The sequence below is a fragment of the Vitis riparia genome, chromosome 7 (genome assembly GCF_004353265.1).
Source record: "Vitis riparia cultivar Riparia Gloire de Montpellier isolate 1030 chromosome 7, EGFV_Vit.rip_1.0, whole genome shotgun sequence".
NCBI classification, from domain to species: Eukaryota; Viridiplantae; Streptophyta; class Magnoliopsida; order Vitales; family Vitaceae; genus Vitis; species Vitis riparia.
This window is the reverse complement of record NC_048437.1, coordinates 22,314,945-22,333,733: the sequence shown is the minus strand read 5'-3', so window position 1 is coordinate 22,333,733 and position 18,789 is coordinate 22,314,945.

Here is an 18,789-nt window from a genome sequence, read left to right as displayed (position 1 = left end):
GAAAAACCGTTATTATTTTTATTAATATTTTATAAAATAAAAATCTATTTAAAAACATAAATATGTTAAATCTATTTTTAATTTATATATAATATTTTATTTTTAATTATTTTTAAAACAATCTTCAAAAAATTGATAAATATAATAACATAAAATAATTAAAAGATATTTTTTGAAAATGATCTAAATATCTATTTTTTTGACCCTTATACATTTTCTATTTTTTATTTTTAAAAATATTTTATTTTTAAGTAAAATTGTAAGATATTAAATTCAAATTTATCTTAATAAATCAACAAAATTTCAATCTCCAACTTTACCGTTTAAGAAAATAAATTATAAATAATTTAGATAATTTAACCATGAAGTGCCTGGGATTGAGATATATTTTCTATTTTTAATTTTTAAAATATGAAATTTTAAAGAAAAATTATCACATATTAAATAAAAATTTATTTTATATTTTTAAAAATTATTTTCAAAAAGTTTGTATTTTCACTTTGCAATCTTTTAATAAAATTAATTCGATATCATATATTATATTTTTGTCCAAAAATATTATTAAGAGCGTGTTAAACACGCGCTGAGAGAGGAAGTACAGGTTGGTGAACTAGCGAAGCGGGCGTGCCAGAATCTACAGAGAATCCGATATTTTTTTAAGCAAAAAAAAAAACCCAAGAAACTCGCTGTCCGAGGTTTTGAATTTGCTTCCGATCTTTTTTCCTTTCTTTGAGAATGTCTTGTGGCCACGCGCTCCATGCGAGTGGGACACGACACCCCCCATTTTGGTACTGTAACTGTTGTCACAACGGAGCAGTCATAGCCGGGGAGGTGGGCCCACAGCCTTTGTACTTGGAATTTGAAACAGCCACCTGACAAATATTGGTAGGTCCCGCTGCATTTAAATCACTGCTCAAATTCTTTTTGGCGCGTGGCCTCTGACTCCTCTCTCCCCCCCACCCCCCTAGGGTTTAAAGAAGACTTCCGGTTTGAACTGGGTTGTACCTTTTTACACGCTGTTTTTGTATTGTACAACGAGAAAACAACTAAAACATTGGATAACCACATCACTTCCATAATGATTTTGCATTTTATTTTATTTTATTTTTGCATGGGGTTTGAAAATCAATCAATTTTGAGATGATTTCTTCATTATAAGACTTTTAGTTTCTCTTGCATTTTAATCATTTATTAATATATTAAATAAAAATTTTATTTATGTGGAAATTTTTTAATATGGATTTTGAATTTATTTGGAGTCTAAAAAATTTCCATTTAAACTAAACAAAAATTAAAATTTTTAACTTTTATACTTAAATAAAATTTAATAATTTAAAATTAAAATCTTGAACTTACAAAAACTCAAAATAGGATCTTATCCTCTTTTCTTTTTGAATATAAATATACTTAAAATATTTTTTTTTCTTTTTGAGATTTTGTATGTTCTTTGAAAAATTAGTGCAGTTTGATAACTATTTTCGAAAACAATTCTAAAAAATGGTTTTAAAAAATTGTTCTTTAATTTTTATAAAATAAAAATCTATTTGAAAACATAAAATATTTCTAACCTGTTTTTAATATTTTAAAAATAATTTTTATATCTAGTATTTTATTTATAATCATTTTATATGTTTATATAATTATTTTTTAAAATAATTTTATAAAAATAAGTGGAAATAATTAAAAAAAAAACTAAAAAATGTTATTTAAAAACCCAATGTTTTCTATTTTCAATAACAAAAGAATAAAAAATAGAAAATATTTTTTTATTATCAAACATATATTTTTATATTTTATTTTAAAAAATCAAAATTTATTCTAAAAAACACTTTTCAAACATGTCCTTAGTCTTTTTATTTTCCAAGTAGAGTTTTTTTTTTTTTAATTATATAGATGTCCCATTTTCCTTAAGGCCCATAATGCCCCATTATTAAAAGCCAAAATCCCCCAAACAAGTACCATAATATATCAAATTTTATAGGTATATAATAAAGAGCCATCAATGACCCACCAAAAGAGAATAGATTTGGACAACTCAATTCAACTTTTCTTCATATGTACTAGACTCTTGACTATATTAATTCATAGATATTTTTGGGGATTTTCACAATTAGTATGAATCAACCATTTATTATTTCATGGTCATGGTCATGGAGAATACAAAAGGAATGTGACAATTGGGAAGGTGATTTATTGTTTCCCCATAATCTTTTACTAAATTATAAAGTATATTATATAGAGTATCTAACTCTTATATCATAAATTATAATTTTGGCAAAAATGGATATTTTATGAAATATATAGATATTTTAAAATTAGAAAAAAGATTTGGAAATGGAAATGAGAATCACTCTTATTTTCTAAAAATAGAAAAAAAATGGAAATTGAATCAATTTTTATCTTGAAAACAAATAATTAAAATTATTTTTAAATAATATTTTATGATTTAGTGTTGAGAGACCCAAAGTTATTAAAAGAGACTAGTAGAGACTAGAGAGGGAAGGGTTGTCCTGTTGTGGAGCCTAAAAAGGCTATTTTGGGTATATGGCAAAGTGTCTTGAGGGGATGGGGATATTACACATTTGGTTATTCAACTGAAAATAAATGTCCCAAAACTGAACCCATTCTCTTGGGTCTCTCAAACACTCAAGCCCCAAAATACCCACTTGGGTGTCTATACTCTCTCTACTCTCCACACCCACAATGCCATGTGTCCATGTTTAGGGCACTAGTGCCCTGCAAATTGTACACTTGTTGGTGTGTTTGTGTTGGGATATGCAGTGCAGGGATTTTGGGAGTTGTTTTGGTAAGGGGTACAAGAAAGGAACAAAAGGGGTGGGCAAAAGAAGGGGATTGTCTGGGGTTGTGGGTGAGACCGTGAGAGGTCCCTTTTAAGGGTCTTTGGGTTGTCCCTTTCCAAGGGGAGTTTATTGGAAAGCTTGTCTTGGTGTGGGCAAAAAGTGGAGTTATGGTCCTAGGGAGAAGGGACAGTATAGTGTGGTCTGGCTTTAACATTTAACCCAAGGGGACATGTGTATATAAAATGCTAAAATAGTTAAGCTTGTTTTGGTTTAAAATGTGGTTCTAAATGTGGCACTTTGTTAGTGATCCCTCCGGGCCTTGGCTTGCCGGGTCTAAATTTCATATTTTCCTATGGGAAAAGAAGTATAAATATGTTCATATACCAAACGCTAGCTAATGAGTATCATATCTTCATAATTGTAACCTTTCCATAGCTTACAGGCCACTAATATGTTTTTTCCCAAAGGTAATTCTCAGTCAACTACAATTAGGAATGACAACGGGGCGGGTTCGGGACGGGTCGCCCCCATCCCAACTCCGCCCCATTTATTTAAAACAAATCTCATCCCCGTCCCATTTAAAAACTTAAACAGAGCGGCGCGGGGGGGCGGGTACGATAAATTCCTATACCCGCCCCGCCCGCCCCGCCCGCCCCGTTTAACTTTCTTTTTTTTTTTTTTTTCTAAATTCACCATTGAAACCGGCGAGACAGGGCTTACTGCCGCAGTGCCGCCACGATAAGATCTCCGTGGGTAAAGCCAACCACCACCCCTCCTTCGCGTACTACCGCAGTATCGTTGCGATCAGATCTCTGTGGGTAACGTTGCCGTCCCTCCTTCGCGTACTGTCGCAGTGTCGCCGTGATCAGATCTCCGTGGGTAACGCCAGTCGCCGCCCCTCCTTCGCGTACTGTCGTAGTGCCGCCGCAATCAGATCTCCGTGGGTAACGCCAGCCGCCGCCCCTCCTTCGCGTACTGCTGCAGTACCGCCGCGATCAGATCTCCAATTGTTGAATCTGACGACATCACAACCTGGACTGGCCAGCTTCCCTTTCCGGTTCTTCTCTTCGTGTCCTCTCCGGTGAGTCTTGGAAGTGGAGAAGAAGCTCTTTGGTTTCCGGCGACAGGAAGCTGCCATACCCAGATCTCCGATTGTTGAATCTGATGACATCACAAGCTGGACTGGCTAGCTTCCTCTTCCGGTTCTTCTCTTCGTGTCCTCTCCGGTGAGTCTTGGAAGTGGAGAAGAAGCTCTTTGGTTTCCGGCGACAGGAAGCTACCATACCCAGAACGGTGGAAGAGTTCAAGGGCAAAAGTGTGATGGAGGATCGGGGCGGGGCGGGGTGGGACAATACCCGTCCCCGCCCCGAACCTGCTCCGGGTTTTTTAAACCATTCCCAAACCCGTCCCAAACCCGTTTAATAAAATTTAACCCCGTCCCATTAGGGGCGGGGCGGGGCAAGTACCCGAAACAACTCGCCCCATTGCCATCCCTAACTACAATGCCCCATCGGCTAAAATTTGTCCCTTTTTTTAATGCATTTACCTCATTGAACATGGGTATTTTGATGTATTGATACATAATTAATGAAATACTTAGAGTGTCTCCATTACTCAATAAAATGATATTGTTAGCATAAATATAAACGATCTTTCCCTTGTGTTCGACTATAATGGGAATTTAGGGTCGCTTCACGTATCAATTTGATCCTAACAATGCACTTCTCAGACAGAGAAAATGGAATTACTTAGCATTAGATATTAGAACTTATTAAAGCCTAGTTCGCATCATTATGCTCGATAAAAAGAATGAGGAAAGTTCTAATAAAAAAATATTGGAAAATAAATTTCTTTTGAAGATGAACTTGTTCTCACACAATAGTCAGAACTTCTTGACGATTTCGAGTTGAACAACGTATTCTTCTTGAATATCTTTGATTTGGTGCTAAAAAAAACTTTTACCGTAAATCACACAGTATTCATCTCTATTTGGTGATTAATAAAACATTTGTAACTTTTTTTTGGGAGTGTGCCCATTATCACTCAAGAGTTTCAAATGTTTTTTTATTTTTAATTTTTTTTAGGTCATCACCGAACTGTGAGTATACAATTTCTAAAATTTATAAATATTATAATGTCTGATTGGATGCCATACTTGCCTTTTGTTTTTAAAATTAAAAAAAAAAATAGTATCAACTTTTATATAAATGACAAGAATTCCAGGACACTTATGTTGAAGAAAATAATTATTTTAAAAAATTGAGGTATAAGAATGATTTTACTACCTCAAATTTAAATTATTTAAAAATAAATTTTAAAGATATAAAATAAACTTATATTTATTATAATTTAATATAAAAATTATTTAAAAAATAAAAAGTAAAAAGTGTCTCCAAATGGATACTACTCAAAATTTTCAAACTTTATCTTATGACAATGTTTAGTATGCGTGAGTAAAGATCGTAAACAGACATTTCTTTCATTTTCTCTTTTATTTCTATATTTGAATAATTTAAGTAATAACAAATGAAAATGAATTTGAAAACAAAAAAAATTTAATTTCATTCAAGTTTCATTAAAAATAGAAATAATTTATAATTACAAATAAATTAAAATATAAATAGTTTTTAATAAAATATTAACAATAATATTATAATAAAATCATAAATTCTCTTTTTATAAATATTTAAAAATATAAATATTAACATCTATAAAAAAGCATAATTGGTTTTTTTGTTAAAAATAAATAATAGTAATTCAAAATTATAAGAATTTAAAAATGAATATAATTTGTAAGGTATAAATAAGTGAATTTTTTCATTAAATATGTACGTATAGTATTTAATTAGTGACTTAGTATTCTAATTTTTTTTTATCTAATCTATAAATAATTAATCAGTTTTTTGAATTTTAAATTATTTTTAAAAATTAGCAGATTTATTGAAATATGAGTTATGCCTTAATTATTCTTAAGTTTTTTTCCCCTTATTTCTCTATATTTTCCTTCTATTTTTAAAATCTAATGAATTAAGTTTAAAAACAAATAATCATTCTCATTCATCATTCCTATATATCAAACATGAGCAACATATAGCTTAAAATATTAACAAATTGGAGACGATATCCGAGATAACTCTTAAATAGTAAAAGTAGTTTTTGAAGGTATAATGTATTATGTAACTTTGTATATATATTTTAAAAAATATGTATTTCGTTGAAAGTGAAGACTATATTTGGTTTTCGGAAAATTTAAGAGAAAATGCGAATGAAAGAAAAAGTCAAGTAAAATAAAAAATAAATTTAAATTTAATAAATTATTTGTATATGTTTCTTTAAACCCATTTTACTTATTTATCTATATTACAGTAATAAGATTATAAATAATTTAAAAGTATAAAAATTTTAAATTAATTTTAATTTTATTTTATTTGTTTTATAGTAAAACAAAACATGAGAAAATTTATCTTAATTTAATTAAAAATTTCAAAATATCAAAATTAGACTTATTTTTAATAGAAATATTTTTTTCTCAAACACAAAATTAGCCTAGCTCTTATTTAATAAAAATGAGTTTATAATTATATTTCTTTATTTCAAGCCCATGTAGAAATGCTGGGTGGGCTTCGTAAATGGGCTTAATCAACTATATCCAACAGATATGGCCTACTTCATGTGGGCGTAGGCCATGCTCTCAGATTGGGTAGCCCAATATCCAAGGCCCATGCTGTCATATTCGCACGTTTAGCATTTTTGTTTTAAAGATAAATTTTCATTATTTATTTATTACAAAAGCCACATCTTTTTATTGTGAAATCATAAATAAAAATAAGGTAACATAAATTTTTACATATATTATTCGCCTTGCTTTTTTTTTTTTTTTTTGGGTTAATAATTAATATGAAGGGGCTACACTTTGCACAATTGATGAGAATGATATGTAATTGTAAAAAACAAAAATACCCTTTTTAAAGTGGAATTAGAGATTTTAATAGAAATGAAGAAATTTGCATAATTGATGGGAAAAATATGTTATAGTAAGGGACAAAAATACCCTTTTAAAGCGAATCAGGAAACTTCAATAAAAATGAAGAAAGAGAGCCGACTAGTCCATAAAAACAGTGATATGTATACTTATTCTTAAAATTAGTTTCTGCATAAACAATTATAATTATAGTTATTTGCACATGTGTTTTTCTTCTCTTTTTATTTGGCTATTCTTTTTCATTATAAAAAAAATTAAAATAAATAAATAAATTTGGACTAAAGCATAATTTTTAACATATTTTTTATGGTTAAATAAACTTTTATTTATTTTTTCTTCATCACAACAAAAAATAAAATAAAATGAAATAAATAAATAAATTTGGGGTAAAGTCTATTTTTAATATATGTTTTATTTATATTTTTTTATGGTTAAAGAAACTTCTCTATCTCAATCTTTAAGCCATTTTTCAATTAGTTTCTATATAATTAGAATTGAATAATTTACCTCTTAAAATTATTTAATAGTATGATTTAAACTTTTTTTAAAACAAAATTTATAAACATAAAATAAAAGAATGTTTTATTTGCTTTAATTTTATTAAATGTCAAATCATTGAAACATGTGGACATGATTTATACATGTGTATGAAATTTGCATCATCATACAAAAGTGTTTCATTAACTATACTTGACAAATACACTAATTGTACAACATGTGTACAAGGTTATCATTTGTGAAGAATATTAATCGATTTTAAACAACTATGTATTTCTCTTATCATCCAAGGATCGCACACTCTTATGCTACACATTCCTCTGTCACACATTCACTCATACATTTTATTTAACTAGTATATGACAATTCAAATGTTTACTCCACTAATGATATTTGAGAAAAAAAAATTGTTTTTAAGGTGGCGTTTGTTTTTTTTTTTTTTTTACTTAATTCTAAATATAACTTTAATGTTTAATAGTATTAAGTATTATATATATATATATATATATATATATATATATATATATATATATATATTATTTCTATTAAATATTAAAAAATAAAGAAAAATCAATATGTTAATTTTTCAATTTAGAAAAAGTCAAATATTTTATTTTTTTCTATTCAGTAAAAAGTTTATAATAAGTCATAAAAAAGTAAAAAAAACAAACAATATAAAGTCTCAAAGTAAATTGTTTGAAGCAAAAAATTAAAAAAACAAACATCCTTTAAGTCTTTTGTTTTTTCTTAACTAAATAATTGGAAACATGATTCACATATACTATTTAGGTACATAATATATGCATGTGGATGAAATTTGTACTACTGTACAAGAGTGTAATATTAACTATATAAGACAAATATACTAACCGTATAAGAGATATACAAGGTTATCATTTGTGAAAGATTTCAATCGACTTTGAATAATTTTCTTTTCTTATCATTCAAGGACTACACACTCTCATGTTACACATTCTTCCATCACATGTCCATCTCATGTACTTTATTTAACTTATATATGACCATTTGAATACTTACCCCACTAATGATGTTTGAGGAAAAATTTGTTTTTACGTCTTCCATCATTTTATGAATTAAACCAATGCAAACATGGTTAATTTATATATGAGCACACATTAAGTAGGAGGTATATAAAATTTGCACTATTATACAAGGTATTTATATTAAGTGTACAAGGAAAATATACTAACTATACAAGGAGCGTACAAAACTTTTATTTGTTAAAGATTTCAAGTAATTCTAAAAAGCTTACTTGTTTATTTCCCTAAACCAAGGATGAGAGACATTCTTCACACACATTGGTTAATTGCATACCTATCTTATACATTTTGTTTAACTTGCACATGGTCATTCGAATACTTATTCTACTAATGATAATTATGGAACAAAATTATATAATAATTTTCTACTTTTTTAAACCAAACCAATGCAAACATGATTAATTAACTTATATACAGACATTCACAAGGAGAAATTTGAGTCAGTATATAAGGGTGTTACATTAAATGTATAAGACAAATATATTAACTGTAAAAAGAGTACAAGTCAAAGAAATATTTAATATTAATGATACATGAATATAATAACATAATAAATATTAATATTATGTAAATTATTGAGAATCATAAATTCAACATGAATTTATTATCAATTAGTTTATTATAAAAGTGTATTTTTGTTTATTTATTGTTATACAAAATACACGAATATGATTTTTTGTATATTCATAATTTATTAATATTGAAAGCTACTCGTTTAACTATAACTTTTTATTTAGAATTTTTCTTTATAAGTTATTAAAAAAATTATATTCTATAATTTATATTAACTTATTTTTTTATAAAAGAATATATAAATATTAATTTATTAATCTTCTTTATATCAAACAAGTATTAATATTATGTAAATAAACATAATATAATAGTAAGTATTAATATTATATAAACAAATATACATCCTAAATTTAAAATATAATATATAATTTTTAACCCTTCAATATCTATGAAAATCATGTAAAGATATATAAATATAAATTTATTATTAATTTATTTATAAACTTTTTTATTTATTTATTTTGTCATATTTTTTAAATGCTAAAAAAATTATATTTTATTACTACATGCAATGCATGTGTTTTTGGACTAGTACTGTTAAGGGTAGGCCGGGGAAAAAAATTACTGTGAAGGGTGGGTAAATTTGATAATTATTGTGAAGGGTAGGATGAAATTATGATAATTCCTCCAAAGATCTTATTTTGTTTAAATGCTAAGACTACCCTTAATAAGTGAAAAGCAACAACAAAGTGAAAAGCAACAGCAAAGAAAAAATAGTTTTCTTTAACCTACCTGCGGCTTGTCGATGTTGTAGAAGAAAAAAGGGAAAGAGGAAAAATGTCCAGAACTTCAGGTCATGATCTGAAATCGTTTACACAAAGCTTATTTTTTTTTTATTTTTTTTGTGAATTTAGCAAGAAATCCATTAAAGGTGAGTTTTTTTTTTTTTAAATGCCAAAAAAAAAAACGTCAGTTTATGGAAAAAAAAAAAATAATTTAAAAATCGGATTGAAGGAACGAAAAGTTAATAATTTTAACAATATAGATGTAAGATATTAGATCTGAAATATTGAAGGAGGTTTTGAGAAAGAAATTACATTTTTTTGTATAAAATGTTATTTAAATTTATTATTTTGAATTTTTTTTTATATTATTTTGGTCATATTGAAGATGTGTTTTTATTTTTAATTTATTTTCCGGGTGGGTTGTTTGATATGATTATTATTGATTTCCATTGAAAAGGTTTGCACTTTAGTTTTGTTGTTGAGACTTGTTTGACATGGCAGAAGAAAAAATTTTCTCAATTGTTTCATGCTTGTTTGGAACCACTTTGTTTAGGTATTTATGAACATATTTGGATTTTCATTGAAAAATAAAAATTATAATAAATTGAAACATATTTTATATAATAAAGAACAATATTTGTTGTATATTAGACATATATATGCCAAAAAACCCACAACTGCCCAGTTTCATAAGATATTTGAAATTTTCAAAATTTTACCTTATTGTAATGTATCGTAATGTTATTATATTTATATTGTAATTGTAGTGTATTTTTATTGTACATTTATATTTTTTTATAAAAAAACCCATAACTACCTAGTTTCATAAAAAATTTGAAATTTTCAAAATTTTACTTGATCGTAATGTATCGTAATGTTATTGTATTTATATTGTAATTGTAGTGTATTTTTATTGTACATTTATATTTTTATATAAAAAATTCATTTTATAGATTTTTTTTATACGTTTAGATTACCATCAACAACTTCATGTATTGAAATTATAATAATGTATTTTTGTTGTCTTTTTATAATTTTGGCTTGCAAGAATGCTTTATGATAGGAATACAACATGATAGCCTAGAAATGCTAGTTTAGTAAAAAGCGAATTCAATATTTTGTCATTTTGATGTATTGTAATGTATCGTAATGTTAAAATTTTTACATTGTAACTATATTGCATTTGTATTGTACTTATACTTTATAATTCTCAGGAAAGAAGATGTACTTCTCAATTGGTAAATGGACTTGATAAATTCAGGATAAATTGGTCTAATAAAAATGTAAGGCCTTCATAAGAATTATCAAATCTACCCACTCTCTTCAGTAATTTTTTTTCTCTAACCTACCCTTAAGGGTAATTCTCCCAACCATAAATCACAAAGTAAAAAAATAATAATTATGAAAATTAAAACAAAAAAAAAAGACAAAAAAAATAAAACCTAACAATAAAATGTAATTGCTTGTTGTAGTTCATCCAATTCCCAATATTTCAGTCATGAGAAAGAATAAATATTTTTCCTCATTACATAAAAATATTTCATATAAAAAACTAATTATTTAGTTATTAATGTGAAAGTTCTTATAAAAAGTATATATGAAAATAAAAAGATGATATAAAGAGCAAAATATAAACAAATATATCATTTGTAATAATAAAAAATATCTTTATAAAAAATATGTAGTAGAATAAATTTTACATATTGATATTATTGAAAACATCTTATTTTTTATTCTTAAGAATAAAAACATAAAATAATTTTTTATTACCAAGTGTGTTTTTTTGCTACGGAGAACAGAAAACTATTATAAAAAACAATTCCCAAATAGACGCTTAGTCTCTTGCTTTTTGCTTTGGTTAAAAAATAAAATTGAAGTCAAAATTATAATTTTTAAAAGATTATTATTGGTATTATAAAAGTTTTATTAAATATGCAATAACTCCTTACATCGGTCAAGATAGAGTTTAAACAAAAACCAATATTTTCATAACTTACATGTTAAGTTACCTTTAAAATCATAAGTATTTTTAACAAAACTAACCAAACTAACCAAACAAGAATGTAAGCTCTTATTGAACCTAAAAAGGGCTTTTACTTTCTTAAAAGTCCAAAGCATTAATATTATAACATTTTAGAGTTACATTAAATAACTTTAATATAATTCGTGTATATGAATGGGTAAGGAAATTAATCACTGGTAAGCTTAGGAAAAAATTTAAATGTACCAAATTTTAATATTTTTATCTAGGACTAATTTTTCTTACTCTCCCAAATAAAAATTATCAAATTATGCTTTAATATCTTCTTCAATAGATAATATAGTTAATAAGCTTAACAAAATATGTTTTTCTACCATTGATAAGTTTCTATATCTATTTAAGAAATATGAGTTTTTATAACAATCTACTTCCAATTGTGTGGATATTATCTGCTCTAGGTCTTAAAGGCACTCATGGCTTTAAAATTAATTTACATGATTAAAAGGAAACTGCATATAAATTATCATGAACTTTTTCTCCTATCTGATGCATGCAGGTTATTCCAATCATCCCTTATGTAGCATGATATCCTCATCGTACTTCATAGGATTGTGGTGTAAAAAGGATAGACACCTTTTGGACCCAAAGTAGATAAATCTACACAGTTGAGAGTGAGTTGTCACAAATGATACCCAATGATACCCCTTTGGAAAAAGACTCATGCCTTCACCCACTTCTCGCTTTTGAAGCCATTTATGTAGAAAGACATCTATGGCCAAGTGTTGGTTTATAATACCTCAAGGATATTTGCATTTCATATATAGGCTTTTAGTGTAGTTTGCAGAAAATAAAACCGGCAGGGGAAAATGTTCCCCCACCCCACTCTAAAAGAAAAAAAACTAATGGAAAGTAGCAAGAAAAGCAGTAAAGTGAGCCCATATTGAATTATCCACAATTCCCCCCACTCTAATTTCCCTATCCCGAATTCCACCAGATATTGTGCAAGAGAAGTGTTTGGCATCCTTTTATAAGGCAGACAAAGTGCAAGTTTGCATTCGGTGATCCGACTGCACTAACTAGCCTAAGTGGAGTGCCCACGTTTGGAGTTTTAATGAGGATAAGCCCACCACAAACCTAACTTATTAATTGCCTTAATTATAAGATAGCTTTAGTAGGAAGGCTTCTTCACGGAAAAGGTCAAATCTTAAAAATTCCCATCTTTTGTATGTCCAGTGGGACATGGTTTATGGTGGGTAATGGGCTCCATATTAATGAAAAGTGCAAACACTTACCACCAGACATAAGTAACCAATTAGTCTTTATGGGTGGCACTCATCTTCTAGAAAGAAAATGAGATGATTAAAAGCAATCTTACATCAGATAAAAAAAAAATGAAAAAAAGTTTCAATTGTTATATATGGATAGACATCTCTTAATCATGTGGATATATTTTAAAACCATAAGGGGGTGTTTGGTACACGGGAATAGGGAGTGAGAATAGACATCTCATTCCTTTTCTCCCTTATTCCTATGTTTGGATAAATGTTAAGAAGGCGGAAATGAAATAAAAAATTATTCCGGCAGAAATCAAATCTAACTTATGAGTCGGATTTGCATTCATTAAAAGTAGGTGGTATTCTGATTCATTAAACCTATTTGATAATATAAAATAACCTAAATTACTATTTTACCATCTTATCTTGTTTTTCAAACCCGATGTTTATCTTCTTTGTAAAGGTAGAGATCCATTCATCATCCACTTCTTATCTTTTTTGCAACGCTAGAGACCCACTCATCATCCAATTCTCTGCAACAAGTGATTCTTCCAAATTGAATCAATTAAACCTTACACGATATTTAAAAAAAAAAAATCAATTTCTAATTTATAGGGTTTTGGATGTTCATTTTGATTGTTGGATCTAGGATTCGTCATTGTTTGCTGCAACTAGGTTCTGAAAACTCCCTTCTACATCTTCGATCAGGTTTACCTTATTTTCTCTTTCTTCTTCTACTTCTTTATATGTGTTTCTTCTTCTCTATAAATCGATTAATTTTTTTTTTATTAATTTATGTTTGAAATCTTTGATGTTTCTTTTATCTTGTATTAATGGAAATTGGAGAGAAAAATTGAAATGGTTGGAAAAATATTTTTCGATTTCACGTGTTTACAATATTGAAAATTTTTAATGGTTAGGAAAAAAATAAAAAGAAAAAAACAAACAAAAACAAAACTTTTGGTTTTTTTTCCCCTTTGTTTATTATTATCGGATATGATACTTGTTGAAAATTAGAATAAATTTGAATTCTTTTATTTCCTCTTTTAAAAATAGGAAAAACATTTGTTAGCTTTGAGAATTTAAATATTATAATAAATAATTTTTTTTGAAAAATATAATTTTATAACTACTTAAGCATGACAAATTATTCAAATTTTTAATAAAAATAATAATTGAATATTTGTGCATTAGGGTTATACGATTTTTTATGGTTAATTTTTTATTTATTGAGTATATATATATATTTTTTAGTCTTATTATTTAATAACAAAAAACCTCTCAGATTTTATTTTTTTTAAATAAAAGTAAAAATAAAAAATATTTTAAATTATATGTAAGGATATTATTGTAAATTTATTTCTTTTTCATTTCCATTCCTATTATTATCAAACATTGGAATGGAAACAAATAATCATTCCAATCTTGCATTCCTAAGTTCATCCAAATGCTAGAAATAGAATCATCAAATTCATTCCATTCCACTAAGAAATAGGAAAGGAAACAAAATATTATTTCCATTCCCTATTCCGACGTACCAAACACCCCCTAAGAGTTCTTTAGGTCAAGAAAGGGTCATACCTACCTAGTTAGGAGTGAGTCGTAATAAATGATATCAGAGTCTATTTCTAACCTTAATATGAGATTCTATATGTTTGGTTCATAAGGTGTATTTGTTTATTTGACCTTACAATCTTACGAGACACAAAGAGAACTTTGTGTCTGTATGAAGGAGGAGGTGGTGATTGTGATATATGGTGTCTCACATAGGATATGAGAACTCATCTTATCTATGTAGATATATACTAAAGTTGTGAGGGCTTGTTGGGATAAGAGTAAACAATATCCGCACAATTAGAAGTAGGTCATTATAAATGATAATATAACCGATCCTTGACCATGTTGTATGGTTTGATTGACCCCGTAACCTTATGGGACAACAAGGACGTTATGTTTGTATGAATTGTAATTATCATATCTCATATGGGATAGAAAAGAAAGTTTTTGGTACTATATATATACGAACTTCTATTAACTATGTACATGCATTTTAAAGATGCGAGAATCCCTTAAAACCAAAACAAATAATATCTACATGATTAGAAGTGAGTTGTTATAGTTTTTATCTTTAATGAAAGTTAGATTATTTTCTATTATCGAATGTTATTTCATAGCAAACCTCTTAAACTATGTTTAGTTTTTTTAAAAATAATTAGAAAAAAAAGCTAAAACTAAGTATTAGAATGACATAAGAAAAAATTAAGGAGAAAAAAATGGGAAAGTGCATAATTTTTTTCTTTCTATATTTTCCTTAACAAAAGTTGAAAGAGTTAATTAAAAAACACATTTAAAGTTGTAAGACCATTTATGGGGGTTGATGTCTACATAGTGCTAGAAAATTGAGGAAATCAATGATCTAATGAGAGGAGAGTTGGTGATTGAAACCTTGGTGAATGACTATCTTAACTATAATAGTCATAAGATAGCAAAATTCTTTTCTGGTAAGTTTTGACCCACACAAAAGTTGTAACAATATGGGCATTGTCTCGAAGAGAGACTCAATGAAATAGACATACTTGTGAAGATTTAGAGTACCTGCACAAAAATACCTATGAAACTTCATTGTTCCTTGAGATTGACTTTGGGCTTTTTGTAGGTAGCTCAAGTGGAGAGAAAAGAAAACCACTTTACGAAGGGGTTGAGCCATTAATGAGGCTTTTGAAGAAAAAATGTATTCCTACAATATTAAGAGTGGAGAGTGATTTTAGAAAACGTTTTCAGAATTTTTAACACTTGAATGATAAAATTTTTCAAGTATTAAAAATATTAAAAACATTTCCTAAAATCATTATCAAATGGGCTATAAATATCTTTTAAATATAACTTTTATAATTTTTTTATAATTATCAATATCTAGAAAACAAATAAAAGTATTTATAAATAATTAAAATATATTCTCAGAAAACATTTTGTTTTCAATACATTTCTCAAAAACTTGTAACTTGTTTGAGAACTATTGATAGATAAATATGATTTTTTTCCCTCTAAAAAAAGTTCTTAAATCATAATTTATATATTGGTTAATGATGAAAATTTTGGCGTCTTTCCTATTCTTTTTAAATCTATAGTAAAAAAAAAAAAATCTCTTATTAATTGATAAATATCTAATTGATGACATAATAAATTGGAGGGCAATGCCTCGTACATGGTATTCATCAATGTTAAGGTTTTGTTTGGAATTAATTTTTGCTTTCAAATATGTACTGCAACAATACAACAATGATTTTAAATTGGTATCTTAATATTGCAAAAGTTTTATTAATGCTCCTGTGGATCCAAACAAGGCTTAAAATCAATGCCAACTAGGATTCAACTACAATTGAAATTCCTCGGACATGTCAATCAATGTTTAAGATTTTGTTTGGAATTAATTTTTTGCTTTCAAATTTAGTATGCTACAACAGTGCAACTATGATTTTAAATGGTTATCATAATATTGTAAAAGTATTATTAATGGTCCAATGGATCCAAACAAGGCTTAAAGTCAATGGCAAATATAATTCAACTAACATTGAAAAATGAAAGTAATTCTTTTAAAAATAAAAATAAAAGTGAAAATAATAAAAATTAGATTCTAATGATATAATGCTCATGGGTGCAACTTGAACAGGTTGACCTGACACAACCTAAATCTAACCCGATATTTGGATGAGTTTGAACAAACATTTTCATTACCCGGGTTGAGTTTAGGTGAAGTTTTCTTAATCCAAGCTCCATTTGGGTTGAGGTTTAGAGAATTGGAGCCTGATAGAACCTGATTTAATGTTTTTTTTTATAATATTTATAACGTTCATTATCCTATATGATAATACTAGTTCATTTTTTACATTTTAAAGAAAAAAATATAAATTATAATTTTATATTATACTTTTTATTTTTACCTTCTTATTATTATCTTGAAATTTTGTGTTATTTATTATTTAAATTTTGGTACAAATATATAGAATTTTTTAAAAAACCATTATAGATGAATTTAAATCTTGCAACCCAATAAACCCAAACAACCCGAACCTAATCCAATCAATGTAAATTAAACCTGATCAATTCAAGTTTAACTCGACCAACCTAAATCCAACTCGAATTTAAAAAAATGAGATTAAGTTGGATTTGGGTTAAGTACCTCGAGTTAAAGGTTGGATTGGGTTGATTGTTTTTTGGATTGGACTTGAGTTAGCCACCAATCCATCTAACCTGTCCAAGTTGCAATACCAATAATGCTTTATCTCATCGAAGATTTACTTTTATATAGAAATAAAAAATATTAGTTCAATAGTAAATATCTCTCTTCATTACTAAATTGTTAATTTTTTATGTTTAAAATTAAAAATTAATAATAACCTTTATATAAAAAGCATAACTCATCTTATGTTTTTAAATTTACCTTTAAAATTCATAAAATTTGAAGTACCACATATCCATTAAGGATGCTTTATATTTTTTGCTTTTAAAATCATCAATTTCTATAAATAACTAGAATATCTTACACAAAAAAAATAAATAAACTTTAAATTTGAGATAATAAACTTTTTTTTTATTTCTTAATTTTGATTTTAAAAATAGAAAAAAAAATCCTTATGATAACTTAAATTACCTTTAAAATTCATAAAAATTTAAGTACCACGTATCGGGTACGTTTATATTTTTTGCTTTTAAAATCAATAACTTATAATACCTTAAACAAAAAAATAAATAAACTTTAAAATTTGAGATAATATATTTTTTAATTTCTTAATAAAATGTATAAAATTATTATTTTTTAACGTGTTAATATTTTCTGATTTTAAAAACAAAACTAATAAATTTTTTAATATTTTATTTTTTTTTAATTTTTAAAAGTCACTTTCTTTTCAGTGAGCTGTAAACCAAAGTCATAAATTTTTAAATAATAATATTGGTATCATAAAAGTTTTATTTAAATATAAAATAACTTAATACATAAGTTATAATAAAGCTTCTTGAAGAAGTAGTATTTTTTAATTTTAATATTAATTTTTTAAAAATAAAATTAGTGAAAGAGATGGATAAACCTTTTATTAAACTTGAAGGGAACTTTTGAGTTTTAACTAATTTGAATCCATCCAAACAGGCCCCAAGTCAAACCAATGGGAACCAATCAACCCTGGGCTGGGCCTAAGCATGCCCCATATTGTGGGCCCACAATACGACTCAGCCCAAAAAACTGGGAAAGATCACGTGACTTCAATCCGAACAGCTGACCCCGTCTGTCAAGGCGGTGAACGTTGGAGACATCCTCCCACGATCCTTTCCTCATCATTCCCATCCAACGGCCCCCATTGCACCGAACACTACTCCTGTCATCTCCACCGTCACTCACATTCTCCCTCAATATGGTATCATTCTCCGACCGTGTATTTAAAAAAAGAAAAAATGTATACTGAAATAGAAAGGCAAAAAATATGAATTTACTTTAAATTATTTTTAAAAATATTTATTTATTTATTTATTAAAAATATAAAAAATAAAAAATCATTTTATTTCCTTTTTTATGTAGATTTTTATTTTTAAGAGATTATAATTTTAATCAAATTTCCATTTTAGGGTTTAAATTAAATTATTTTAAAATGGTGACGTGGCACTGAAAAGGGTCAAAACGCGTGAGGAGGTGTGTAAAGTATCTTCCATCCAATCTAAAAATTAATAAAAAATTAAGAAAATACATCGATGAAACGACGTCGTATTGGGGTGGGCAGTCCTAATCCGATGAGACCGCTTTGACAGTTCAATGTTGTATGCAGTGAAAGCTCGACAAGCTTGGGATTGTGTCTGTCTGAGCTGTAATCTAGGCAAACCTCATTTTTATCGGAAAAATAAAA